General features: G+C 41.7%; 1 pseudogene; it reads right to left on the bottom strand.

Annotated features, from left to right (window-relative positions):
* Nucleotides 1-19,346, bottom strand: part of LOC112255169 — a 31,918-nt pseudogene extending 12,572 nt beyond the window's left edge.
* Nucleotides 19,347-27,386: the final 8,040 nt, after the last annotated feature.

Genomic DNA, 27,386 nt, shown 5'->3' on the forward strand with positions numbered 1-27,386 from the left:
TACTGAGATTTTTTTTTACATAAATATGAACTTTATCAAACAAAACATACATGTATTAAGTAACATGAAGTCGTATGAGTGTCATCTGATGAAGATCAAAGGTTAGTGATTAATTTGATCTCTTTCTGCTTTTTGTGACTCATCTCTTTGGCTGGAAAAATGGCTGAATTTTTCAGTGAGTTGGTGGTGACCTAACAATCGTTTGTGGTGCTTTCGCTGTAAAGCCTATTTGAAATTGGACACTGTGGTGGGATTAACAACAAGATTACCTTTAAAACGGTATAAAATTCATGTATGTTTGAGGAATTTTGAATTTTGGATGAGTCCAAATTTGAGATTTGGCTCCAACAGCTGTGTCTTTGTGACACAGTAGGTGAAGGGATGATCTCTGCATGTGTGGTTCCCACCGTGAAGCATGGAGGAGGTGTGATGGTACTTTGCTGGTGACACGGTCTGTGATTTATTTAGAATTCAAAGCACACTTCACCAGCATGGCTACCACAGCATTCTGCAGCGCTACACCATCCCATCTGGTTTGCGCTTTGTGGGATTATAATTTGTTTTTCAACAGGACAATGACCCAACACACCTCCAGGCTGTGTAAGGGTTTATTAGACCACGAAGGAGAGTGATGGAGCATATGTGGGAACTCCTTCAAGACGGTTGGAAAAGCATTCCAGGCGAAGCTGGTTGAGAGAATGCCAAGAGTGTAGTGTGCAAAGTTGTCAAGGCAAAGGGTGGCTTCTTTGAAGAATCTCAAAATATATTTTCATTTGTTTACTACATGATTCCATTTGTAATTTCGTAGTTTTGATGTCTTCACTATTATTCTACAATTTAGAAAATAGTAAAAGTGAAAAACCCTTGAATTAGTAGGTGTGTCTAAACTTTTGACTGGTACTGTATCTATCAGGCAGTGAGCAGGCTATTACTGAGTGAGTGGTGGGGAGGGCCGGTGGTTGTGTGTGTGCGTGTGTGTGTGTAGAGCAGCACATGCGCATGTCGTGACAACTTTTTACCAGTTGTAGGTTGGCTATTTATACTGAACAAAAATATTAAAACGCAACATGTAAAGAGTTAGTCCAATTTTTCATGAGCTGAAATGAAAATATTCTAGAAATGTTCCATACGCACAAAAAGCTTATTTCTCTCAAATTTTGTGCACAAATGTGTTTACATCCAAGTTTGTGAGCATTTCTCTTCTGCCAAGATAATCCATCCACCTGACAGGTGTGGCATATCAAGAAGATGATTAAACAGCACAATCATTACACAGGTGCACCTTGTGCTAGGAACAATAAAAAGGTCACTACTAAAAAAAATGCAACAATGCAACAAATGTCTCAAGTTGAGGGAACGTGCAGTTGGACATTCCTTCAGTCAGCATGCCAACTGAGCGTTTGCCAGATAATTTAATGTTCTATTCTCTACCATAAGCCGCAATAGATCCAACCAGCCTCACAACTGCAGACCACGTTGTATGGCGTCATGTGGGCAAGCGGTTTGTTGATGTCAACATTGTGAATAGAGTTCCCCATGGTGGTGGTGAGGTATGGGCAGGTATAAGCAATGGACAATGATCACAATTGCATTTTATCAATGGCAATTTGAATGGACAGAGATACCATGATGAGATCCTGTGGTACATTGTTGTGCCATTCCTCCGCCACAATCACCTCATGTTTCAGCATGATAATGCACAGCCCCATGTTCAAGGAAATATGCACAATTCCTGGAAGCTGAAAATGTTCCATTATAAGTGTTTCACTACCCATGCTTTAGCTGGTCTCTCACCAGGCTGCTTGTGGGCCAACGAGCCCACGATCCACGCATCCTCATGGGCTTGGAGCTGCCTCAGAACCCTCTGGGCGTCCGGAAAGGCCACCACCAGCACAGCCCCAAGGCCATAGTTGAAGGAGCGCCCCATCTCCTCCTCGCACAAGCCCCCCTCCACCTGGAGCCACGAGAACACAGGGGGGGATGATCCAACGGGATGCGTCTGGGTGGGACATACAGTGCAGCTCACACACACATTTATATGAAGTAAATACCAACAACAGTTTAGGGCTGACTCGACTGGTTGATTGTTTGGTCGTTAGGCTGTTGGTTGACCAAGAAGAAGAAGGCCCGCATCCCGGAGTCACCTCTTTACTGTTGACGTTGAGACTGGTGTTTTGTGGGTACTGTTTAATGAAGCTGCTAGTTGAGGACTTGTGAGGTGTCTGTTTCTGGGGCCTCCCACTCTTTCTATTCTGGTTAGAGCCAATTTGCTCAGTTCTGTGAAGGGAGTAGTACACAGCACAACTTCAGTTTCTTGGCAATTTCTCGACATGGAATAGCCTTAATTTCTCAGAACAAGAAAAGACTGACGAGTTTCAGAAGAAAGTCCTTTGCTTCTGGCCATTTTGAGCCTGTAATCAAACCCACAAATACTGATGCTCCAGATACTCAACTAGTCTAAAGGCCAGTTTTATTGCTTCTTTAAATCAGAATAGTTTTGTTTACAGCTGTGCTAACATAATTGCAAAACAGTTTTCAAATGATCAATTAGCCTTTTAAAATTATAAACTTGGATTAGCTAACACAACGTGCCATTGGAACACAGGAGTGATGGTTGCTGCTAATGGGCCTATGTATGCTCATGTAGATATTCAGAAAAAAATCTGCCGTTTCCAGTTACAATAGTAAATTTACAACAAGAACAATGTCTACACTGTATTTCTGATCAATTTGATGTTATTTTAATGGACAAACCAGGACATTTCAAAGTGACCCCAAACTGTTGAACGGTAGCGTCTGTGTGTGTTCATACAGTTGAAGTCGGACGTTTACATACACCTTAGCCAAATACATTTAAACTCAGTGTTCACAATTCCGGACATTTAACCCTGGTAAAAATTCAGTCTTAGGATCACCACTTTATTTTAAGAATGTGAAATGTCAGAATAATAGAAGAGAATGATTTATGTCGGCTTTTATTTCTTCCATCACATCCCCAGTGGGTCAGAAGTTTACATACACTCAATTAGTATTTGGTAGCAATTGCCTTTAAATTGTTTAACTTGGGTCAAACGTTTAGAGTAGCCTCCCACAATAAGTTGGGTGAATTCTGGCCCATTCCTCCTGACAGAGCTGGTGTAACTGAGTCAGGTTTGTATAGACCTCCTTTCTCGCACACGCTTTTTCAGTACTGACCACAAATTTTCTGTAGATATGAGGTCAGGGCTTTGTGATGGCCACTCCAATACCTTGACTCTGTTGTCCTTAAGCCATTTTGCCACAACTTCGGAAGTATGCTTGGGGTCATTGTCCATTTGGAAGACCCATTTGCGACCAAGCTTTAACTTCCTGACTGATGTCTTGAGATGTTGCTTCAATATATCCACAAAATGTTCCTACCTCATGATGCCATCTATTTTGCAAAGTACATCCGTTCCTCCTGTAGCAAAGCACCCCCACAACATGATGCTGCCACCCCTGTTCTTCACGGTTGGGATGGTGTTCTTTGGCTTGCAAGCCTCCCCATTTTTTCTCCAAACATAACAATAGTCATTATGGCCAAACAGTTTTATTTTTGTTTCATCAGACCAGAGGACATTTCTCCAAAAAGTACAATCTTGGTCCCCATGTGCAGTTGCAAACCGTAGTCTGGCTTTTTTAATGGCGGTTTTGGAGCAGTGGCTTCTTCCTTGCTGAGCGGCCTTTCAGGTTATGTTGATATGGGACTCGTTTTACTGTGGATATAGATATTTCTGTACCCGTTTCATCCAGGATCTTCACAAGGTCATTTGCTGCTGTTCTGGGATTGATTTGCACTTTTCGCACAAAAGTATGATAATCGTCTCCTTCCTGAGCGGTATGACGGCTGCGCGCTCCCATGTTTATAGTTGCGGACTATCGTTTGTACAGAAGAACGTGGTACCTTCAGGAATTTGGAAATTGCTCCCAAGGATGAACCAGACTTGTGGAGGTCTACATTTTTTCTTCTGAGGTCTTGGCTGATTTCTTTTGATTTTTCCATGATGTCAAGCAAAGAGGGACTGAGCTTGAACGTAGGCCTTGAAATACATCCACAGGTACACTTCAAATTGACTCAAATGATGTCAAATTAGCCTATCTAAAGCCATGGACATAATTTTCTGGAATTTTCCAAGCTGTTTAAAGGCACAGTCAACTTAGTGTATGTAAACATTTGACCCACTGGAATTGTGATACAGTGAAATAATCTGTCTCTAAACAATTGTTGGAAAAATGACTTGTGTCATGCACAAAGTAGATGTCCTAACCGACTTGCCAAAACTATAGTTTGCTAACAAGACATTTGTGGAGTGGTTGAAAAACGAATTTAATGACTCCAACCTATGTGTACGTAAGCTTACGACTTCAACTGTACGTAAGCTATCAACCCCCACCCCCCCGACCCATCCCGTGTCACCAAGATATGGTTATTATATGGAAATTTTCAAATAAAAGCATTTCCACCACCATTTCTCACGTAATACATTTTACCGACACAAGATTATCCCACCTTGCGTAGCGCATTTAGTTTGCCGACATTTGGAAAGTTCACTGACAAATGTGCCATTTCCATCAGGCCCGTTGTGACATTTTTTATCCAACATGTACTTTACTCGCATTAAATGTTGGATGGAAACCTGGTTGAAGTTATTTAATTAGTTGATAGCTCTGTTGTTCAGTATCAGTTTCGACTAACAGCAGATCTGTTCCAAACGGGAATATCGAAAGGGAACCATACCAAAGAAAACAGAGGCAAACGGAGTGAAACGTGGAGGGACCTACCTGAACTTGTCCAATGGAAATGCTTTGCAACGGTGTTACTAATGAATACATGCCAGTTGAGTAGAGATTGACAGAAGCGTACCTACCTGTGATTACAACACCTTTCTTATAGGAGCCAGGGTAGCCAGGGCTGGCCATGACCACAGTAACTGCAGAGCTGTCCTGGTGCCACACAGGGGCGCTGGATGCCAACTTCCCCTGCAGAGTGCTCTGGAGCACCTCGTACAGGTCACTCAGGTCACTCTGATGCAAGGGCATCAGCACCTGGAACAGGGTCACATTCAGTAGGAAGAAAATATTTTGATTCAGTGTGAAACAGGGATGTAATACTGGAATTTCCGTTTTCCCACTGCAAAATGTTTAGGTACAGTTTGCCCAATTGAACATGATTCAGGCAAGATCAGAGTTGTCCTAATAGGCACAGATTAAGGACCAGTTCATAATCCATTAATCTTAAATTTACCCATTGTGGAGTGCAGTGGAGTGGAGTGCAGTGCAGTGGAGTGCAAGTGCAGAACTTGACTTATCAGAGAGCTGATAACATAGAGCAGTGGCATATACCAATAACACATGCTCACAAACACAGTTGACCAACCTGACACTCTGGATCGCCGAAGCGACAGTTTAACTCCAGGACCTTTGGCCCCTGCTTGGTCAACATCAGCCCAGCGTACAGCAGACCTAAGAGAGGATAACACATAAACGAGCGAGTGAGACAAATAAAAGAGAGAAAGGACAAGATTTCGCACACCTTTCATTTTCACTCAATAACCAGTGCTGCCTGCAGTTCATTACTCACCCACATAGGGGGCACCCTCCTCCTTCATGCCATCTCACAGCAATGTGAGACAATGGTCAGTGGTTGTCAAATGTGTGTGTACCTGAGGGGTGGGGCAGTAGGCCCCCATGCCGCCGGTGTTGGGGCCCAGGTCCCCATCCTGCAGGCTTTTGTGGTCCTGGGCCGGGGGCATGGGGGACAGTGCAGCCATGACTGAAACACAGACACTACACAGGGAAGGAGAGAGAGAGACAGTGCTGCCCACTGTGCATGTACACGTTGGTATTTCACAAGAAAAAGAAAGAGGGCCGGACACTCACAGACACTTCTTTTACGTCCAGCAGTTCCTCCACCACCACAGTCTCCCCGGCAGAGCCGAACATTTTGTCCTGCAACACACACCTTATCTTTAAAATGGGAAATGGATTTGTCGAGTCGCGCCGAATACAACAGGTGTAGAAATGCTTGCTTACCAGCCCTTCCCAATGATGCAGTTTAAAAATACTATTTTATTTTTTATAACGCAAAACGAATCAAAAAGTACACAAGAATGGAGCTTTTTAAAAAAAGAGAGTACCAGATCAATGTGCAGAGGTACAAGGTATTTGAGGTAGATATGTACATGAAGGCAGGGTAAAGTGACTAGGTATCATCAGGATAGGTAAGAGTAAAATACATTTTAAAAACTGTGTGCGCGTGTTTGTGTTGTGTCGGTATGTGCACATATATAGTCTGGGAGATTATATATACACATACACACAGTCTAGTGAGTGTGCATAAGTGACACCTCATCTCCCCCAAAATAACAAAATTCAAGGCCGAGCAACATTCTTATGAAAACTGCTGAACTGAGGTAAACCCACAGATACCATTTTGGTGACAATCAAAAGAGGATAGACTGTGTTATTCTGTCAGTACATGAACACAGAAGAGGATAAATAAGCCAACCAGAAAGGGGAAAGAGACTGGCAGTAAGCTAGGGATGGGCAATTGAAATTTCACTATTCTAAATGTCACATTTTTGTCAGATATCCAAATAGTCCCCCAAAAATATACATTTCAAAATACTCTTTTGATCAATCGTGACGCAAAATGCCACAATAGCAGACAAAGCGCAGTTTTTTTTCCTGGGGGTAGCTTTTGGCTAAAAGTACCTTAGGCAAACGGCAACAGTGAACGAAGACTGATGAGGGAGAAAGTTTTATTTTCAAGCAAATTATCACTTTGTGCATCCTCAGAATTGTAGGCTACATTTACAGTGTGCAACTGAAAACAATATGCTGTCAAAGCTACGTGATGTCTGAAGCAGCAGTAGCTCAGTAAGCTAAATAAACACTACATTCTAAAGTTTGAAATGCATAATTTTTACAAAACAAATGTCATGGTATATCCTTGTGTGGAACAATGTAACAGACAATCTGCACTGAATAAAAATATGACAGCAAAGTGCTGGTCCCATGTTCCATGAGCTGAATTTTTTTTTGTTTAATCCCAGAACTTTTCCAGACGCACAAAAAGAGGATTTCTCTAAAATGTTTGCTTACATCCCTGTTTGTGAGCATTTCTCCTTTGCCAAGACCTCACTCTACCTGACAGGTGTGCATATCAAGAAGATGATTAAACAGCATGATCATTACACAGGTGCACCTTGGGCTGGGAAAATAAAAGGCCACCTTAAAAATGTGCAGTTTTGTCACAATACAATGCCACAGACATCTCAAGTTGAGGGAGCATGCAATTGGCATGATGACTGCAGGAATGTCCAGAAGAGCTGTTGTTAATTTCTCTACCATAAGCTGACTCCAACGTCGTTTTAGAGAATTTAGCAGTACGTCCAACCGGCCTCACAAGCGCAGACCACATGTAACCACGCCAGCCCAGGACCTCCACATCCAGCTACAACACCTGTGGGATCATCTGAGGGGAAGTGGGGGCTCTTGAGGAGTATTAATAAAGCCTTTTGTGGGGGAAACATTCTGATTGGCTCGGCCTGGCTCCAAGGCCAACCCATGGCTGCACTCCTGCCCCGTCATGTGATGCATAGAATAAGGCCTAATGAATTTATAATTTCCTTATAATGAACTGTAACTCAGTAAAATCTTTTGCAAAATTGAAATTGTTGAAAGATTGTTGAAGATTGAAATTGTTGCATTTATATTTTTGTTCAGTATAATTTAGGACAGGCTACAAACAGTTTTCACCCCCACCGCCCTGGAAACTTATTTCTGAAATCATGTTCTGCACATGTTATTTTACACATTCACATTTCCTCTTTACTCACCCTCTTTTGAACACACAACCAATTTGATGATGTAGCCTCTCCTCCTAATTTCTGAACAACTGCGATTTGAACAAACATTACAAAAAATACTGTGTGTGTGTGTGCGTGTATGTATATATATATATATATATATATATATGCACTAACTGCTGTCTGTCGTAATGGATTTGCAATAGCATAAGCAAGACACATTGCATCAGGGCATAACAATTACCATTTGTGTGATATAATCTTTATATTTATGCTGCCATATATGCAACAGTCTGCCTCTTGTTTAGCCAATGTTTGCAATGAATAAAAAAACATTAAATTGCTATTGACTGCCTGTGTCTTGCTTTTTTGATATGCTGTGTAGTCTACATTTTGCTTTCCTAAATAACTCCCCTCCTGACAAAAACATGAAATGGCTAGACAACCTGTCTGTCTTACTTAGATTTGCAATAGCCTAGGCTACTGTGACAACTGACAAACTATTTTGTGTACAAGCGGCATCACAGGGTGACTGAACCGCAGCTGTAAGGAGGTAGGCTAGGGCATGTGTTCCCAAACTGGATTACACTAAATATAAAATGTGACTCACATTTTCAAACAGTCCATACATGATAGATGCACACAGCAATTATAAAAATGTAAAAAAGTAATCTCACTTATTTTCAGCAAATTTAACATGTGTAAATATTTATATGAACATAACATCACACACAGAACGAGCAGTATGGCTGGTGGCATTGTCATGCTGGAGTGTCATGTCAGGATGAGCCTGCAGGAAGGGTACCACATGAGGGAGGAGGATGTCTTCCCTGAAATGCACAGCGTTGAGATTGCCTGCAATGACAACAAGATCAGTCTGATGATGCTGTGACACACCGCCTCAGACCATGACGGACCCTCCATCTCCAAAAATCGATCCCACTCCAGAGTACAGGCCTCGGTGTAATGCTCATTCCTTCGACGATAAACGCGAATCCGAGCATCACCCCTGGTGAGATAAAACCGCAACTCGTCAGTGAAGAGCACTTTTTGCCAGTCATGTCTGGTCCAGCGACGGTGGGTTTGTGCCCTAAGGCGACGTTGTTGCCGGTGATCTCTGGTGAGGACCTGCCTTACAACAGGCCAACAAGCCCTCAGTCCAGCCTATCTCAGCCTTTTGCAGACAGTCTGAGCACTGATGGAGGGAGGGATTATGCTTTCCTGGTGTAACTTGGGCAGTTGTTGTTGCCATCCTGTACCTGTCCCGCAGGTGTGATGTTCGCATGTACCGATCCTGTGCAGGTGTTGTTACATGTGGTCTGCCACTGCGAGGATGATCAGCTGTCCGTCCTCTCTCGCTGTAGCGCCGTCTTAGATGTCTCACAGTACGGACATTGCAATTTTTGCAGTCCTCATGCCTCATGGCAGCATGCTTAAGGCACATTCACGCAGATGAGCAGGGACCCTGGGCATCTTTCTTTTGGTGTTTTTCAGAGTCAGTAGAAAGGCCTCTTTAGTGTCCTATGTTTTCATAACAGTGACCTTAATTAACCTCTCTGGGATATGTGGGATGCTAGCGTCCCACCTGGACAAAAGCCAGGGAAAATGCAGAGCGCCAAATTCAAATAAATTACTATAAAATTTTAACTTTCATTAAATCACATGATGATAGCATATTAAAGCTACACTTGTTGTGAATCCAGCCAACATGTCAGATTTCAAAAAGGCTTTTCGGCGAAAGCAAACTATGCTATTATCTAAGGATAGCACCTCCGTAAACAAAAGAGAAAAAGCATATTTCAACCCTGCAGGTGCGACACAAAACGCAGAAATAAAAATATAATTCATGCCTTACCTTTGACGAGCTTCTTTTGTTGGCACTCCAATATGTCCCATAAACATCACAAATGGTCCTTTTGTTCGATTAATTCCGTCAATATATATCCAAAATGTCCAATTATTTGGCACGTTTGATCCAAAAAACCACCGGTTCCAACTTGGGCAACGTGGCTACAAAATATCTCAATAGTTACGTGTAAACATTGCCAAAACATTTCAAACTACTTTTGTAATACAACTTTAGGTATTTGTTTACGTAAATAATCAATAAAATTGAAGACGGGATGATCGGTGTTCAATACAGGAAGAAAACAAGCTGAAGCATGCTTTCTGGCCACGCGCCTCTAACAGTACACTTCAAGTGAACCTCGTTCAAGATGACCGTACTTCTTCATTACACAAAGGAATAACCTCAACCAATTTCTAAAGACTGTTGACATCCAGTGGAAGTGATAAGAACTGCAAGAAGGTCCCTTAGAAATCTGGATTCCCAATGAAACCCCATTGAAAAGAGTGACCTAAAAAAATTCAAATCTGAATGGTTTGTCCTCGGGGTTTCGCCTGCTAAATAAGTTCTGTCATACTCACAGACATGATTCAAACAGTTTTAGAAACTTCAGAGTGTTTTCTAACCAGATCTACTAATAATATGCATATCTTATCTTCTCGGGATGAGTAGCAGGCAGTTGAATTTGGGCATGCATTTCATCCGGATGTGAAAATACTGCCCTCTGTCACCAAGAAGTTAACAGCGCGATTTGCCAAGGCAGGACACTCTGAGTGCAGCCCAATCCAGAAATCAGGTAGTGACTTCTGATTTAAATTCAATTTTCACTGAACTGCTTGTTGCTATTTCAATGAGGCTCTTGTTCAGATATCGGTAAGTGGACTGGAGGTAGGGCATGAAAGGGATAACGAATCCAGTTGTTTGTGTCATCCGTTTCAGGAAAGTACCTGCGTAATTGCGCACCCAACACACTTGGGTGCTTCGCTATGTCATGTTTGACATTGTCTGTAAGCTTGAGTTCATTTGCACACACAAATGATACAATGATGGAAAGACCTGTGTGTGTGGTCCTTGTTAATGCAGACAGAGAAGTGCTCCAACTTTTTAATCATAGCCTCCCCGTCTTTCAAAGATAATTCGTAAAAATCCAAATAGCTTCACAGATCTTCAGTGTAAAGGGTTTAAACACTGTTTCCCATGCTTGAACCATAAACCATTAATGAACATGCACCTGTGGAATGGTCGTTAAGACACTAACAGTTTACAGCCGGTAGGCAATTAAGTGATTGCCTATCCAATATCCTGTGTCTGTGGGGTCAGATTGCACTTCCTAAGGCTTCCAGTAGATGTCAACAGGCGTTAGAAGTTGCTTCAGGCTTCTATTGTGAAAGAGGAGAGAATAAGAGCACTCAGAGTAAGTGGCTCAGCTGAAAGCCATGAGTTGTTTATCGCGCGTGACCATGAGCGCGAGCTCCGTTCCCTTTCTAATGAAAACAGTACTGTCCGGTTGAAACATTATTGAATATTTATGAAAAAAACACCCTAAAGATTGATTATATACATCGTTTGACATGTTGCTACGAACTTTAAATTGAAAATGTTTTACTTTTCGTCTGGACTTTGTGCACACTCTTTGGATTACTGGACTAAACGCGCGAACAAAACGGAGGTATTTGGACATAAAGATTAACTTTATCAAACAAAACAAACATTTGTCTAACATGGAAACCTGGGAGTGCCATCCGGTGAAGATCAAAGGTTAGTAATTCATTTTAACGCCATTTCTGACTTTTGTGACACCTCTGTGTCACCTCCCACCTCCTTCTTTGGAAAATGGCTGTATGGTTTTCTGTGGCTAGGCGCTGACCTAGCATGGTGTGCTTTCACCGTAAAGCCTTTTTTTAAATCGGACACTGTGGTTGGATTAACAAGAAGTTTATCTTTAAAATGGTGTATAATACTTTAGGAATGTTTTAGGAATTTTGATTATGAGATTTCTGTTGTTTGAATTTGGAGCCCTGCAATTTCACTGGCTGTTGGCGAGGTGGGACGCTAGCGTCCCGAACGATCCCAGAGAGGTTAACCTGTGGCAAGTTATTTGTTCATTCGAAAATTGTGAATAAGGTTTTAAATGTAAGATGGTTAAATAAAGAGCCAAATTATTGATTATTATTTGTGCCCTGTTCCTATAAGAATTCTTTGTCACTTCTCATGAGCCGGGTTATGACAAAAACATACTAATTCTCATGTTTAATAAATGTATCGTATGGGTGGAAGGCTTACAAAGATGTCCAAGAACAACATTTGAGAGTGCGCTGACCCTGGTGCTAGAGGGGGTACGTAGCTGGAAGTTGAATGTTTGAAGGGGTAGAGGACTACAAAAAGTTTGGGAACCCCTGGGCTCGTGGATCACACATGCGCAGAAACCTCTTTTTACCAACATCAAGTCTGGTTTAAGAAAATCTGTAACTGCAGCCACTCCATTAATTCAAATTTAGACAAGGCTTGTTCATTGTTTAATAGGCTTAAAAACAAATACTAACGTTCATTCGGATATCCAGATATTTGATTAATTGTGCCCATCCCTATTAGTAGCTGGGACATAGCAGAGCCAAAGAAAGAGGTCAAGTGCAGGGGGAGGGGGAAATTTGGTCGCCTTGTCTAGAAACAACCCCCATCCCCTATGTCAGTGGTTTCCAACCAGGGGAATTTGCACCCCCAGGAGTACTTGGCCAATCCACGGGGTATACCTGAGAAGACTCATGCGATAATAGGACTACTAGTAAAATGCACACGAGGGGGAACTTGCGGGGTACTCCAGGCAGAGCAAATTTTTTACGAAAATGGAACCACTGCCCTAGGTACCCTTTGAAAGACTATAGGTAGGTGTGTGTCATATTGCTTATTCTTACGCAAACTAGAGGTCGACCGATTTCAAGTTTTCATAACAAATCAGTAATAAGCCATTGCAATCCACTAGGAGACTGCGTGGCAGGTTGACCACCTGTTGCACAAGTACAGCATCAAAAGGACCTTGTTGTGGCTGCAAGGAGGCAAGGTAAGTTGCTAGCTAGCATTAAACTTATCTTATAAAAAACAGTGAAACTACACATGGTTGATGATATTACTAGGTTACCAAGCTTGTCCTGCGTTGCATATAATCAATGCAGTGCCTGTTAATTTCTTATCGAATCACAGCCTACTTCAACATTGCCAAACGGGTGATGATTTAACAAAAGCACATTTGTGAGAAAAAAAGCAGAAATGTTGCACAAATTTATCTAACCATAAACATCAATGCCTTTCTTAAAATCATAACAAAAGTATATATTTTAAAGAGATTCATGTTAACAGGCTATATTAACTTGGCAAATGGTGTCACTTCTCTTGGGTTCAGTGCAAGCAGAGTCAGGGGATACAGTCGTGGCCAAAACTTTTGAGAATGACAAATATTAATTTTCAAAGTCTGTTGCCTCAGTTTGTATGATGGCAATTTGCTCCAGAATGTTATGACGATTGATCAGATGAATTGCAATTAATTGCAAAGTACCTCTTTGCCATGCAAATGGACTGAATCCCCCAAAAAACATTTCCACTGCATTTCAGCCCTGCCACAAAAGGACCAGCTGACATCATGTCAGTGATTCTCTCGTTAACACAGGTGTGAGTGTTGATGAGGACAAGACTGAAGATCACTCTGTCATGCTGATTGAGTTCGAATAACAGGCTGGAAGCTTCAAAGGGAGGGTGGTGCTTGGAAACATTGTTCTTCCTCGGTCAATCATGGTTACCTGCAAGGAAACACGAGCCGTCATCATTGCTTTGCACAAAAGGGCTTCACAGGCAAGGATATTGCTGCCAGTAAGATTGCACCTAAATCAACCATTTATCGGACCATCAAGAACTTCAAGGAGAGCGGTTCAATTGTTGTGAAGGCTTCAGGGCGCCCAAGAACGTCCAGCAAGCGCCAGGACAGTCTCCTAAAGTTGATTCAGCTGCGGGACAGTGGCACCACCAGTACAGAGCTTGCTCAGGAATGGCAGCAGGCAGGTGTGAGTGCATCTGTACTAGAGGTGGGCCGATTAATTAGGGCCGATTTCAAGTTTTCATAACAATCGGAAATCGGTATTTTTGGGCGACGATTTCCGTTTCTTTTTAAAATTTAAATGTTTTTTTTTAAAATTATACCTTTTATTTAACAGTTAACTTGTAGTGACGCCCAGCCCGTGAACGGGCCCGTTATCATCATCTGACACTAATTAGCATAACGCAATGGGCATAAATCTTCCTAGAAAATATTCCTATTCATGTAAATCACAAGTGAAGTATATTGGAACACAGCTTAGCCTTTTGTTAATCACCCTGTCATCTCAGATTTTCAAAATATGCTTTACAGCCAATGCTAGACAAGCATTTGTGTACATTTATCATAGCCTAGCATAGCATTATGCATTGCTAGCAGCAGGCAAACTTGTCACGAAAATCAGAAAAGCAATCAAATGAAATCGTTTACCTTTGATGAGCTTCGGATGTTTTCACTCACGAGACTCCCAGGTAGATAGCCAAAGTTCATTTTTTCCCAAAAGATTATTTTTGTAGGTTGAAACAGCTTCCTTTGTTCTTCACGTTTGGCTGAGAAATCACCCGGAAATTGCGGTCACCACAACGCCGAAAAATATTCCAAATTAGCTCCATAATAACGACAGAAACATGGCAAACGTTGTTTAGAATCCATCCCCAAGGTGTTTTTCTAATATCTATTCGATAATATATCCGTCGGGACAATTCCTTTTTCTCTAGGACCGATTGGAGTAATGGCTACCTCTGCACTTTACGTGAGAATCTCTCTCGGAGCCACCATGTGACCACTTACGCAATGTGCCCCCCCCCATACGGCTATTCTTCAACAGAAATGCGTAAAACTACGTCACAATGCTGTAGACACCTTGGGGAATACGTAGAAAGCGTAAGCTCGTTGATGGTACATTCACAGCCATATAGGGTGTCATTGGAACGCAGCGCTTTCAAAACCTGGGGCACTTTCGGATTGGATTTTTCTCAGGCTTTCGCCTGCAACATCTGTTCTGTTATGCTCACAGACAATATCTTTACAGTTTTGGAAACGTTAGAGTGTTTTCTATGCAAAGCTGTCAATTATATGCATATTCTAGCATCTTTTCCTGACAAAATATCCCGTTTAAAATATCCCGTTTTTTTTTCAAAAATGAAAATACTGCCCCTTAACACCAAGAGGAACTGTGGGTTAACTGCCTTGTTCAGGGGCAGAACGACAGATTTTCACCTTGTCAGCTCAGGGGTTCCAATCTTGCAACCGCACAGTTAACTAGTCCAATGCTCTAACCATTGCACTCCACGAGTAATCTGCCTGTTACGCGAATGCAGTAGAAGCCAAGGTAAATTGCTAGCTAGCATTAAACTTATCTTATAAAAAACAATCAATCATAATCACTAGTTATAAATACTAATCCAGTTTAGCAGGCAATATTAACCAGGTGAAATTGTGTCATTTCTCTTGCGTTCAATGCACGCAGAGTCAGGGTATATGCAAGTTTGGGCTGCCTGGCTCATTATGAACTAATTTGCCAGAATTTTACATAATTAAGACATAGATTGAAGGTTGTGCAATGTAATAAGAATATTTAGACTTAGGGATGCCACCCATTAGATAAAATACCGAACGGTTCCGTATTTCACTGAAATAATAAACGTTTTGTTTTCGAAATGATAGTTTCCGGATTCGATCATATTAATGACCAAAGGCTCATTTCTGTGTGTTATTATGTTATAATTAAGTCTGATTTGATAGAGCAGTCTGACTAAGCAGCAGCAGGCCCGTAATCATTAATTCAAACAGCACTTTCGTGCGTTTTGCCAGCAGCTCTTCGCAAGCACAGCGCTGTTTATGACTTCAAGCCTATCAGCCTAATGGCTGGTGTAACCAATGTGAAACGGCTAGCTAGTTAGCTGGGTGTGCGCTAATACTGTTTCAAACGTCACTCGCATTTAGATTTGGAGTAGTTATTCCCTTTGCGCTGCAAGGGCTTCAGCCGCGGCTTTTGTGGAGCGATGGGTAACGATGCTTCGAGTGTGGCTGTTGTCGATGTGTTCCTGGTTCAAGCCCAGGGAGGGGCAAGGAGGGGGACGGAAGCTATACTGTTACACTGGCAATACTATAGTGCCTATAAGAACATCCAATAGTCAAAGGTATATGAAATACAAATGGTATAGAGAGAAATAGTCCTATAAATACTATATTAACTACAACCTAAAACCTCTTACCTTGGAATATTGAAGTCTCATGTTAAAAGGAACCACCAACTTTCATATGTTCTCATGTTCTGAGCAAGGAACTTAAACGTTAGCTTTTTTACATGGCACATATTTTACATGGCACATATTTTCTTCTCCAACAATTTGTTTTTGCATTATTTAAACCAAATTGAACATGTTTCATTATTTATTTGAGGCTAAATTGATTTTAGTGATGTTTTATATTAAGTTAAAATAAGAGTTAATTCAGTATTGTTGTAATTGTCATTATTACAAATAAAAAATTTAATTGGCCGATTAATCGGTATTGGCTTTTTTGGTCCTCCAATAAATCGGTATCCCGTTGAAAAATCATAATCGGTCGACCTCTAATCTGTACGCACAGTGAGGCAAAGACTTTGAGGATGGCCTGGTGTCTAGAAGGGCAGCAAAGAAGCCACTTCTCTCCAGGAAAAACATCAGGAACAGACTGATATTCTGCAAAAGATACAGGGATTGGACTGCTGAGGACTGGGGTAAAGTCATTTTCTCTGATGAATCCCCTTTCCGATTGTTTGGGGCATCCGGGAAAAATCTTGTCCAGAGAAGACAAGGTAATCGCTACCATCAGTCTTGTGTCATGCCAACAGTAAAGCATCCTGAGACCATTCATGTGTGGGGTTGCTTCTCAGCCAAGGGAGTGGCCCACTCACAATTCTTCCTAAGAACACAGCCATGAATAAAGAATGGTACCAACATATTCTCAGAGAGCAACTTCTCCCAACCATCCAGGAACAGTTTGGTGACGAACAATGCCTTTTCCAGCATGATGGAGCACCTTGCCATGAGGCAAAAGTGATACCTAAGTGGCTCAGGGAACAAAACAATATTTTGGGTCCATGGCCAGGAAACTCCCCAGACCTTAATCGCATTGAGAACTTGTGGTCCATCCTCAAGAGGCAGGTGGACAAACAAAAAAAACACAAATTCTGACAAACTCCAAGCATTGATTATGCAAGAATGGGCTAACATCAGTCAGGATGTGGCCCAGAAGTTAATTGACAGCATGCCAGGGTGGATTGCAGAGGTCTTAAAAAGAATGGTCAACACAGCAAATATTGAAATGCTTGTAATTAATACTTCAGTATTCCATAGCAACATCTGACAAACATTTCTAAAGACATTTGTGTCATTCTCAAAACTTTTGGCCATGACTGTATGTTGCAGTTTGGGCCGCCTGGCTCGTTGCGAACTGTGTGAAGACCATTTCTTCCTAATAAAGACCATCATTAATTTCCCAGAATTTTACATAATTATGACATAACATTGAAGATTGTGCAATGTAACAGCAATATTTAGACTTCGGGTTGCCACCTGCTCAATAAAATACAGAACGGTTCTGTATTTCACTGAAAGAATAAGCGTTTTGTTTTCGAAATGATAGTTTCCCGGATTTGACCATATTAATGACCCAAGGTTCGTATTTCTGTATGTTTATTATATTATAATTACGTCTATGATCTGATAGAGCAGTCTGACTGAGCGGTGGTAGGCGGCAGCAGGCTCGTAAGCATTCATTCAAACAGCACTTTCCTTCGTTCGCCAGCAGCTCTTAGCAATGCTTGAAGCACAGCGCTGTTTATGACTTCAAGCCTATCAACTCCCAATATTAGCCTGGCAATACTAAAGTGCCTATAAGAACATCCAATAGTCAAAGGTATATTAAATACAAATGGTATATGAGAGAAATAATCGAAGCGTCATAATTCCTATAATAACTACAGCCTAAAATGTCTTAACTGTTAATTTTGAAGACTCATGTTAAAAGGAACCACCAGCTTTCATATGTTCTGAGCAAGGCTCTTAAACGTTAGCTTTTTTACATGGCACATATTGCACTTTTGCTTTCTTCTCCAACACTGTGTTTTTGCATTATTTAAACCAAATTGAATGTTTTATTATTTATTTGAGACTAAATTGATTTTATGTATTATATTAAGTTAAAAAAAGAAAAAAAAGTGTTAATTCAGTATTGTTGCAACTGTCATTATTACACATATATATATATACACATAAAAAAATAAAAGGCATCGTTTTTTTGGGGTCCTCCAATAAATCGGTATAGGCGTTGAAAAATCCTAATCGGTCAACCTCTAATGCAAACCTTTCTACTCCACCTACTGTGAGTGCCCACAGATACAGCATACCCTCTCGGAATCATAGCCTTAACTATTAGGGTGGGAAATGCTAAACTGACCTTGGGTCACTTTGAAACTATACCTTCATTATGTCCAGCACAGCCTGGCAGGCCTCCTCCTGGCCCTTGGCCACAATGACACCCTTCCCTGCAGCTAGGCCACTGGCCTTCACCACCAGAGCAGGAAAACTGGCCCTGGGGTCAGGGGTTAATTATATTTCAGTTCAGGAGATGGGTAGAAATTCAATGCCACAGTGCTAAGATGACACACAGCGAGCAGACTCAAACTGGGACAGACTACCTGGACTAGTCCAATTAGAAACACTTTTCCGTTGCAAATAATTTTCCTATGGTGTGCCCTAATGAACATGACCTCTCTCCCTCCAACACTCCCCTCTAGCACTGCCCAGTACTAACGTGCGGATGTAGCTGCAGGCCTCCTGGGGGTCAGTGAAGGAGCACCAGCGGGCTGTGGGGAGGCCGTGGCGGTCCATAAAGGCCGTGGAGAAACTCTTACTTGCCTCCTACTGGGCAGCCTTTCACGAAGGGCCGAAACACTGGACCCCCGCCGCTTGCAGGTCATCTACCATGCTGGGGGGGGTGCAGATGAGATTAGAACGAGGGAGAAAGGGACCAGAGAATGGGAGAAAAGGAAAATAATTATATGTATAGTGCATTGATAATAATTATATATTTAAAGGCAATTAATAACAAATTCTTATTTAAGATGACTGGAAACTTGGCAATTCCTTTGTACCTGTACTGTTTCAGATGGCTGAATATGAAATGGGGAAGATAAGGATGTGTGCCATTCACCTGCTGCCAGAGGCACCTCGGGCCCTACCACCACCAGCCCCACGCTATGCTCCTTACAGAACTGAGCCAGGATGGTGTGGTTACTCACAGACACCTCTATGCAGAAGGGGGGGGACACAAATTTCAGATGCAACGGAGTGGCTAAGAGTTTTACTAGATCATATGATTCCTGGTCATGTCAGGTGATCATAAAAGACCCCAGACAGATCATGATATGCAAAACAGTTATGCATGTCCTTCTCACCAGAGTTGGAGATCTTTCCACAGTTGGCGGTGCCAGCATTCCCCGTGCAACCAGGACCCCCTGGATGTGTGGTGACTGTGCCAGCTTCCATGCCAGGGTGTGTTCCCGCCCACCATTGCCAATCACCAGCACCCACTCTGCCATGGCAACTGAATGACAGGTAGATGGAAGAACCAATCACAAAACATGCACATGTGATCAAATCACATCATCGAACCAGGAAGGTGCTCATTAAGACATCATGGAACTTTGATATAAAAATAAATTCTGTATTACAGACATACTTCTCTGTCATGTAGAATAAAGAAACTTGTCAGCTCTATTCAATACATTTCTATCTGCAACCTTCAGAACATTGCACCCTTCTGAATTCAACCCAGGGGCACTAACAGCAACAGTAAGTCAAACAGCTTCTCAAATCACTTTTAATTTATAATCCATAAAGGAAGCTATTTAATTGCATGTGAAAATTGACCTACGGTGCAAGACCTTACCCAAGGCCTCATCACCAGGCTGCCGTGAAGGATTGGTGACCTTTTGCTGGGGCCTAGCACTTAAATCACCCATTCATGTGTCACATTGGTAGGGACACGGCCACCCATAAAAATCTGTCTCCAATTAGTTGTCATTGTGCAAGAGCCCATTCTGTGTAGGGACCCATTAAAAACTGCAATTTGTATTATTATTTTTTAATGTGGGTGACACATGTATCAGCGTGCTAATGACAGTAGAAACAAGTTGGGGGGGGGAGACTAACATGTACAACCCCTTGAATACTGTATGCGTTTCATTTGCCTGAAAGACATTGTAGCTCAGGGATGGGCATCCCAAGGTATGCAAACCCTTGAGCTACTGTGCCCATCAAAATTACTTAAAATGTTTTGTTGGTCCCCACCCGCATCAAAGTTTGCTATCACTGTTGTAGATGGACAATATTGGGGTTGAAGAAGTGGAGGGCATGCCTTTGCCCCAATCAATAACCAGTTCTATCTCTCATCTTACTGGAACTATGTTCAGTTATCTAACGTTGCAGATAGAAATGTGTGAATAGAGCCAATGTGCTTTCTTATTCTACATAGCATATTTCTATATGAATGTTCGATCCTGCTGAACGTGCCCCTGGAAGGTCATAGCTAGAAGGGATAAATTATCAAATTAACGTCAGATTTTACTTTTTTACTACAGGTTAGGAGAACTTGAACAGCAGGCTAGGATAATTAGGTTAAGGTTTGCTTAAATGAAGAAAAGAAAAAACATGTTTACGTTAATTTGACAAAAAGCAGGATCCCTTCTTCCAGCCATGACCCCCCCAGGAATGGCCTATAAGCCTCTGTACAAAATTTAGGTTACATCAGCAGACTATCAAATAGGAGCTTTTACATAGATAATGTGAGTCGCAAGATGCGCGTGGTTCCCAATTAGTCGACTCGCTCCCTTTGATTGGAAACACGCACTCGTGACTCGAGGCAATGGAACTATTAATTTACTGACGTTTGAGAACTTTGAGAGATAATTTTGCTAAAAATGTACAAATGATTGTCCGCAGCCCATCGCTTTTTTTAATCAGCACAATTGATGCAAGCAGTACTAAAACTACACGGTGGAAAAAGAGCAACTTTTTTTTACTAAGTTTGATGACCAGTGATGGCAGAACGATCCCACTGGCTACAATATAACAAATGTGGGTGGAATGCCTCCACAAGCAAAGTTAAACTACATAACTTAGATAACTACAGCATCTAGCAACAACTGTAGGCAGTTAACTACAGCGTTTGAGTTTAGCCACACTAACGTTTGCTAACAAGTTCATTGACGTATCTATATATTTGCAGCCACATGAAAAAATACTGCGACAACAATAACCCTCTTTGGAAATTAGCCGTGTTCTTGTATTTTTATCTAGGTATTTTAATTGCCAACTTCCCAGTTGATTCCAAGGTGTAGTTAGCATCGCGATGGTAAACTGACTCAGTGACCACACGCGCAACACTGCAAGTTCTCATAAAATAAAAACTTAGTTGAAGTTTTAAAAGCCATACTCACATGTATCTTGTATCGTGGCAAGTTCGTATTTTTGATAACCGCGCCCACATCCAGATGTATTTTCCTTGCCCACAGCTGGGAGGAGACGTGTGCGCACTCAGGCAGTAAGGACTCAGAGTATTGCAGCGTTAAAGTGCTAGTTGAAACTAGCAAACTCGTACATTTTCGACTTTATAACTGGTTGTCGTTCAGCCCAGCCCCATCAGCTATACATGTGCCGCGTCCAACCATTTAACAAGTTTGACTTTTTTAGTTCCAACTATGACATGAACTAAGCATATCAACTCTCAAACCACGTGGACCCTAAATTATATATGCAACTGTGTTTGTTTAGCTTTTAAACGCGGGCCAAATAATGGATATGTAACTTCTATAGGCCATTTATTTAGGTAGTGTCTAGTAAAAGTCTTAAGATGAAGTCTATCATGTACATATCAAGTTTTGTTTCTGTAAAACATGTTTTAACTTCCCTAGCCTGTAGTCGAGTTTTTTCATTCAGAGAATCATGGGAGTTGTAGTTTTTAGGCCAACCCTATATTTTTTGCCTGTAGAGCATGGGTATTCAACTGTTAAAGGCCCTGCGTGGTCAATCTGGGGGTCTGCATTGGCCGTGCTGCATTTTCGATGATATGGCCTCTGCAGAAGTAAGGGCATTAATACTTATTGTTCTTTGTGGAGCAGCACAGAGCTGTTGAGAAGGAAGTTGTTTAGATACAATCTGTTGTTTTTGTCACACTGCTTTTCTTTATCTTGGCCAGGTTGCAGTTGTAAATGAGAACCTGTTCTCAACTGGCCTACCTGGTTAAATAAAGGTGAAATAAAAATAAAAAAATAAAAATTTAAATACAGGACCTCCCATCCTCACCTATTGTCAGCCAATCATGCCAATGCATAGCTATATGGACCCTTCAGTATTGTAAAAGCCAATTTATGCTTGATCCAAAAATGAGGCGCCATATGGATGGTGCGATGCAATTGGTGAGCGTCTGGAGGAATGCAGAGGCCACGGTGAGTTAAGTACCACATGTCAGTGTGCTTCTTAAATGTGTTAATAATGTGGATGGCTCCATATAGCTCTGCATTGACATGATTGATTGACGCAGGGGGGGAGGTACTGTATAAACACAAACTCACTTCTTTCACAACAGCTCTGAACTGCTCCGCAAAGCAAGTATGAATGTCCTGACTTCTGCAGAGGCCACATTCTTCCTGACTTCTCCAGAGGCCATATTACCGTAAATGATTCAGCACGGCCAATGCAGATGTCAGATTGACCATACAGCGCCTATGAATCCTTTTACAATATTTTAGATGTTCATGGCGATGCGGTACTGAGCTCACTTTGGCCTCTGCGCCAACGGAGGTTCCGTATTTGCATCACCATCTATACGGCGCCTCAGACCACATTTCCGGGTCAAGCATTTCCGTGTTACCCTATGAGGTCTGAAGTCTGCTGGTTTTCTGTTCTATTTGATAATTAATTGCAACCACCTGGTGTCCCAAGTCTAAATCAGTCCCTGATTAGAGGGTAACAATGAAAAAACACAGTGAAACGGTCTTCGAGTTCCATATTTGAGTTTGAGACCTCTAGAGTATGTACTTTATTGAAGCAAGTTTGTTAAATGTTGTTTATTTGTTATTATTTTGTGTAGAGGTGTTGACTAACGGCAAATAAACTGTAAGCTCTGAGAGAACAACATTTTGAGCAAAAAGTTCATTCGTACCTCCCCCCAAACCTTCGGCAGGATTGTTGAAAATGAAAGTGACCTACTGAAAGACAAACAAAAACACAAATCCTGTGATAACCTGAGTAGAGATGAGAGATCAGATCCTTTGATTATCATGAGAAAATGTGACAGAGGAATTTGCATACAAAACAAATGTGACTATGCGAATGAATGTCACCGACAAAGGTGACTTCTATCACAAACTGAATTATGACCCTAACCCTAGAATTCCAGCATAATATCACATCCACAGTGGAAAACCATTTGGAATCAGGACAAATCACCAATAAAGAATGAGAATATCTGTGAAATTTCATTAGATCAACTTTTTATACAGTCGCTAAATTAATCAAAAAAGTGTCTCCTCACCCAGGTAGACCCATTTTAGCTGCATTTGACTTTGTGATTCCAACATTTCTAAGTTTGTGGAACACCACACTAAACCGATGGTTGAGAATCTCCCATCTTACGTCAAATACAAGACATTAGTCACATGATCTCATTAATAGAGGGCTTAAGGATACCAGAGGGCACCCTGCTAGGCACTTTTGATGTGGAGAGCTTGTACACTAACATTCCACACACTGGAGACTTGCAGGCACTGCAACACTTCGTTCAGCAGAGAGACCCTACCCTTGCTTCATCCAATGATTGCATCTTGTAACTCACTGAACTGGTATTATCCAAAAACTACTTTGTCTTTGTGTCAGACTTTTTCCTTCAAATTCAGGGTGTAACCATGGGCTTCCACTATGTAAACCAGTATGTGGGACAATTTGAGGAAGCACTCATTTACAAAACAGAGACACACCCCCTACTTTCTAAAACCTTCCTATGGAAGAGATACATAGATGATGTCTTTGTGCTCTTGGAAGAACATCAGCAGGAACTAAATGAATTCCAAACTCAGCTAAACGAGAGCTCTGAATATCTCCCATTTACCATGCAGACTGATGAGAGAGAAATAAACTACCTGGACTTATGGATCATCAAAGAGAATGATCCATTACACACAGACTTATACACAAAGCCCACAGACCACAAAACCTGCTGCGTGCGGATAGTATGCATCCCCTTCCCCTCAAGAATGGTCTACCATATAGCCAGTGGCGCAGGGTTAAACTAATCTGTGGCCATGAGTCAGATTTTGACAGCAATGGAAGAAAATGACAGATAAATTCAAAATGAGAGGCTACAAGGACAAAACCCTTGATGCTGCAATGATGAAACTATCTCAAAAACCAAGACAGTAATTGCTAAAAACTAAACCGAAGAAGAAAAACAATTCAACAGTGTGTTCAGAGAAAATGAAAGCAATCCTGAAAAAGCACTGGCATGTTTTGCAATCAGACAAAACAACTGCACATCTCTTCAAGGAACCTCCACTGGTGATCTATAAGCATGGTCACAGTATTGGGGATAGCTTAGTGAGATCTGACATGCCCCCTGAGGCCACTCAGACACTCTTGACACCCTTCCCGAATGGGAACTATAAATGGGGCTCATGCACACAGTGCAATAGCACTACAAAAATATACCTCTTCAGACACCCACATCTCCGTTAGTGGTATCACCTCATGCAAGACAAAGAAAGTAATCTCTCTCATCACCTGTTCATTGAGAACGCCTACGTAGGACAAACAAAAGAGAAGTAAAATAACGCATAGCTGAATGAAGTGCAGCTCAATCAAGTGTAAGAAGACTGACTATCCAGTAGCAGCGCACTTTGTTGAAGCTAACCATCCTATCTCTTCCATCAAATACACAGGCATTGAGCATGTTCATCTACCAAGGAGAGGAGGTAACATTGAGATCCTACTACTACTACTACAGAGGGAGGCCTACCGGATATCCTGTCTAAAAACATTGACCCCTAGTGGTCTGAAAATTGACTTGGATCTCAGGCGCATCATATGAACAATAACTTTCTATGAACAAGTCTTATAAATTCATACATTCTTTCTACGGTTTATCAGCGTACACCCAACATCTTCCCCCGGTTGATGATGTGTATTATGCATTGAACCAAAAGATTACATGTAACAAAAATGTAATTAATTTGGAAGCAATTAAATATATGCAGTGCATTCGGAAAGTATTCAGACTGTTTGCCTTTTTCCACATTTTATTACGTTACAGCCTTATTCTAAAATGTATTAAATTGTTTTTTGCCTCATCAATCTACACACAATACCCAATAATGACAAAGAAAAAAAGGTTTAGAAATTTTAGCAAATGTATTAAAGATAAATAACGGTCTTTCCAGACATGTTTGATCGGGTTCAAGTCCGGTCTCTGGCTGGGCCACTCAAGGACATTGAGACTTGTCCCGAAGCCACTCCTGCATTGTCTTTGCTGTGTGCTTAGGGTCGTTGTCCTGTTGGAAGGTGACCCTTCACCCCAGTCTGAGGTCCTGAGGGGTCTGGAGCATGTTTTCATCAAGGATCTCTCTGTACTTCGCGCTGTTCATCCTTGCCTCTATCTGACCAGTCTCCCAGTCCCTGCTGCTGAAAAACATCCTCATAGCATGATACTGCCACCACCATGCTTAACCGTAGGGATGGTGCCAGGTTTCCTCCAGACGTGACACTTGGCATTCATCAGACCAGAGAATCTTGTTTCTCATGGTCTGAGAGTCCTTTAAGTGCCTTTTGGCAAACTCCAAGTGGGCTGTCATGTGTCTTTTACTGAGGAGTGTCTTCCGTCTGGCCACTCTACAATAAAGTCCTGATTGGTGGAGTGCTGCAGAGATGGTTGTCCTTCTGGAAGGTTGTCCCATCTCCACAGAGGAACTCTGGAGCTCTGTCAAAGTGACCATTGGGTTCTTGGTCACCTCCCTGACCAAGGCTCTTCTCCCCCAATTGCTCAGTCTGGCCGGGCGGCCAGCTCTAGGAAGTATTGCTGGTTCTAAACTTTTTCTTCAGGACCATCAATGCTGCAGAAATGTTTTTGGTACCCTTCTCCAGATCTATGCCACGACACAATCCTCTCTTGGATCTCTGCAGACAATTTCTTCGACCTCATGGCTTGGTTTTTGCTCTGACATGCACTGTCAACTGTGGGACCTTATATAGACAGGTGTGTGCCTTTCCACATCATGTCCAATCAATTGAATTTACCACAGGTGGACTCCAATCAAGTTGTAGAAACAGCTCAAGGATGATCAATGGAAACAGGATGCACCCGAGCTCAATTTCGAGTCACGTAGCAAAGGGTCTGAATTTATGTAAATAAGTGATTTCTGTTTAAAAATGATAATACATTTGCAAACAATACTAAAAACCTGTTTTCACTTTGTTATTATGGGGTACTTTGAGTAGATTGATGACGATTTTTATTATTTAATCCATTTTATAATAAGGCTGTAATGTAACATGGTCATGTTCATCTACCAAGGAGCATCAAGCATTCATGACATTACCCTGAAGAAGGCACAGTGATGCCGAAACATTGGTGTTTTACCCAATAAATTACTGGAAGTTTATATATACAGATTTTCCGACTCTCTTTATGTATTTTGATAGCTTACAAATAAAAGGGAGTTAACACAACAAACATCACAACCTGGAACAACAACAGATACACATTGATTGATTTAAACATTGTTTCATATTTGGTTGGTTTCCTGGACACAGATCAAGCCTAGTCCTGGATTCAACTGCTATTGTTAATGGAGAATCTCCATTGAACATCATTCTTAATCGAGGACCAGGCTTAATCTGTGTCTGGGAAACTGGCCAAATAAGTGGTAGCCAAAAATTTTGAGCACAGAACTGCAAATCATGAGCACACCCAGACATATTCCTAATCTGTATCTGAGTAAATGAGCACATCACATTTACATTCCAGTGCCATATGATTTAGCTCATCTGGCATTGCACAGAGTGGTGCATTATGGTTGATTGTCCTGCTGCAGTAGACAGGGTTTCAAACCGTGCACCATTTCAATGTGCAGGGCACAGGAGGCTGGTGGCACCTTAATTGGGGAGGACGGGCTCATAGTAATGTGAAATGGTTTCTATGTGTTTGATGCCATTCCATTCGCTCCGTTCCAGCCATTATTATGGTCCGTTCTCCACTCAGCAGCCTCCACTGGTGCAGGGGCATACATCAAGTAGGCGTCACACACATAAGATCAGGGTCTTATTCATTAGTGCATACTGTAGCAAAACATTTTGCAATGGAAAAGGAAAATCAGTGTTTCTTATTGGCTAAGTTCAGGGAGTCACTCCCTGTTTCGGTTCATTTTCTTCTGTTTGATGTCAGTGAATACAACCAAGAAAAGTGTTCAAACAAGGTATTACTGTCAGGGATGGATATCCTACTGTACAGCAGCAGGGACTTGTTCCGGTTTGTGTAACATTACTGAACGTTCAGATAAAAATCTATTGTGTACAACATGACTGTCCAATAT

This window comes from Oncorhynchus tshawytscha, linkage group LG14, assembly GCF_018296145.1.
Source record: "Oncorhynchus tshawytscha isolate Ot180627B linkage group LG14, Otsh_v2.0, whole genome shotgun sequence".
NCBI classification, from domain to species: domain Eukaryota; kingdom Metazoa; phylum Chordata; class Actinopteri; order Salmoniformes; family Salmonidae; genus Oncorhynchus; species Oncorhynchus tshawytscha.